The sequence below is a fragment of the Myotis davidii genome, unplaced genomic scaffold (assembly GCF_000327345.1).
Source record: "Myotis davidii unplaced genomic scaffold, ASM32734v1 scaffold6, whole genome shotgun sequence".
Taxonomy (NCBI): Eukaryota; Metazoa; Chordata; class Mammalia; order Chiroptera; family Vespertilionidae; genus Myotis; species Myotis davidii.
The window spans coordinates 1,196,891-1,199,795 of NW_006383011.1; the positions used below are offsets into that span (position 1 = coordinate 1,196,891).

General features: G+C 55.2%; 1 pseudogene; it reads right to left on the reverse strand.

Annotated features, from left to right (window-relative positions):
• Nucleotides 1-894: 894 nt before the first annotated feature.
• LOC102770752 lies at nucleotides 895-2,315 on the reverse strand (annotated as a pseudogene).
• Nucleotides 2,316-2,905: the final 590 nt, after the last annotated feature.

Consider the following 2,905-nt stretch of genomic DNA (forward strand, 5'->3'; position numbering starts at 1 on the left):
GCAGTCCAGGACCCCTCAGGGGATGGAACAGCCTAAGCCAACAGTTGGAAATCCCTCTCACAGACTGCTCTCTTCCTTCTCACTTAGGGCGAGCAGCATGTCATGGAAGGCAGAAGGCTGCCTGGAGCTGAGGGGAGTGGCCAGGTCCATGGGGTAAGAGGTGGACACAGAGGACGCTATCTCACCCAATTGTGGGGCAGGCTGGCTGGCCTTCATCTGCCTGACCCCATGCAGGGAGTGACTGAGCAGGCTGTCCGCCTCTCCATTCTCCATCCTTCCAACTGTGACACCTGTCACTCTCTCCAGGTCTCCTCCAAAGTGAGTTCAGCTCAATCCCTGAATGTAAAAGGACACCAGGGTGGGGAGGGGGGCTCCACTCCAGTGCCCCCTGATTCCCAGCAGCAGGACCTGGTCAACAGGACCTGATCTCGGGATGGTGGCCACAGCTGCGGAACATAGATCTGTTTTAAGAAAAGTTGGGAATGCAGACTTTGTATGGGCCCCTATTCCAAAAGGTGACAGTTTATTCACATTGTGGCAAAGACACCTTCACAAGTAACATAAGTGGGTAAAGTTAAGGCCAAACCAGGCCATTTCCTCATCCAATCTCTCTGAGGCCCGTGGACAGGACCAAATCTCAGCTCTTCACAGGACACTTCCAGGGTTTTTTTTTTTTTTTAAGCCTAAAGGACAGTAGTCTGTCTCCATTCTTGTTCTTGGGATTTTTTCATCACCGGATAAAAGGATACGTACATTGGGACAGTCCTCTCGAGATACAATATTCCAGTTGCACCCATGTGATGATGACAGCACCCCTCAGAGGGAGGGAGCTGACAGATGGGGAGCAGGGAATTCTGAAAACCAAAGTGATGACAGAGACGCTAAGCCTTCCCTTCACGTGTCTGACACCCCTCCCCAGGCGGCCTGCAGGCCGGGCGTCGGCTGGACCTTTACCACCTGATGTCCTGGCAGGCTGCCCTCAGCCCTGCTAGGCGGTGTGCAGGGCCGCCTAGGCCCAGGGGGAGTCACCCCTTCCCCCCACAGCCACTCCTAGTACAGCTCCTGCACATAGGTGCTGGTCTCCGGGGGCCACACCGGCATGGTAGCCTTCCATCTGCCACAGCAGTGCCCTGTCTGCACACCCGTCGTCCGGCTGAGCCTGGCCCCTGTCACTTAGGCATGCCCGGCTCAGGCCAGGACCTCCACGAAGTGGCAGGGGAACTTGCTCAGCTTCAGGACCACTTCTGGCTGTTCTGAAAGCCATAAGCAGCCTCGAATCATAACAGGACCTCTCCGTCCCTTTCTAGGGTGACCTCCTGGAAGTCTTTGTTCCTCAGGGTGTGGTAGGTGAGCACCCCCACATCCTTGTTGAACAGCTCCTTGGCCATGTGCCTGAAGATGTGCGCCAGGTACCCATCGGAGCTGGCACCCTCATGGAGCCTCACTGCCTTCTCCTTCCTGTCTCTAAACAGAGTGTCCACAGTGGCATTATTCAAGGCAAGGTCACTTTGCTCCATTATCTGGACAATTTCACCTGAGGTTAACACGCAGTCAGCACCCTGGAAACTATGTAAAGCTGTGGGAACATCTACTCAAGGAGCCTCCAGTTTCCTGTCATAACACGGGGCCACAATGACGTGGAAAATCTTGTCTGGGGACAGGTTCTGCCATCTGGTGAAGTAATCCTTCACCAGAGAGCCCATGATCTGCTGGGGAGACTTGGCCGTTCAGAAGTGGGGGTGATGGGGTGACCCAGCACATGCTCTGCATATCGGTCCCAGCCGGTGCAGGTGGAGGTCAGCATGGGTAGCCGGGGCTCTTCTTCACGGTGCTGGCAGTACCGACGCATACCTTCCTTCTGACTCTCCAGGTTGCTGAAGTCCACAGCTATCTTCATGTCAAAGACAGTGCGCCCCAAGGCTTTTGAGAAAGCCACAGAACCTTCTGGATGCTTCAGTGACATTGAGGCTGAATTTAGCAGCAAAATAAGGCAGAAACTGAAGACACGTGGACACTGCCAGCATCTTGCGCTGTGAGGTATCACATTTCTTATTAAGGTTCAGAATGTGGAAGAAGTTTTGGTGTTCTGTTGAGAAACTTGGACTCCTTCCTCTGCAGTCACACAACTGTCACACGCCAGACAGTCACTCAGAAATATCTTGACATTGGCCAACTTATGGAATTCTCCCTTCTCTCTGTTCTGAGCTAGATTCCGACGTTGACTGCGACATTCTCTTGGTCATCGGTTTTTGTTTTTTTATGACATTCCTGCCGTGTGCAGTGCTCACACTGCATCTGGAGCGGGGAAGACAGGGGCCTGCTCAAGTGACCTGGAGGAAGCACAGGGAGAGCAGTCAGTCACCGCTGGCCGCCCCTGGCGCTGCTGGCGGTATCCTTTCTTCCTTGTGGAGCATCTAGGGAGGGGAAGCGGCCGCAGTGCCCAAGGCCGAGTTCCAGGAGGCCATCAGCACTGTCAGGATCATGCTGGCAGCACTGGTCCGTTGGTGCCTGACCTGTCCTCTTCAGATTCAACCTGCAGGACTAGTAAGGGAGTCAGTCCAAGGGAGGGGAAGCGGCCTCAGTGCCTAAGGCCGAGTTCCAGGAGGCTGGCAGCACTGGCAGGATCATGTTGGAGGCGCTGGTCCGTTGGTGCCTGGCCTGCCCTCTGGAGATTGAACCTGCAGGACTACTAAGGAAACCAGTCCCCAGTTTTGCCCCGCCTCCACCACCTATTGATTGAAGTCTGAGGGCCAGGAAGAGGGACGAAGAGGCCTGCCTGCCAGCTGCTTGCCAGTCCCTGCACCACTCACTTCAGTTCCCTATTAACCATCCCCTGATCAATTTAGCCTGAGGGCGGGGGGCAGGGGACAGAGGGCGGGGGTGGTAGGGGGGATGGACTGGTTGT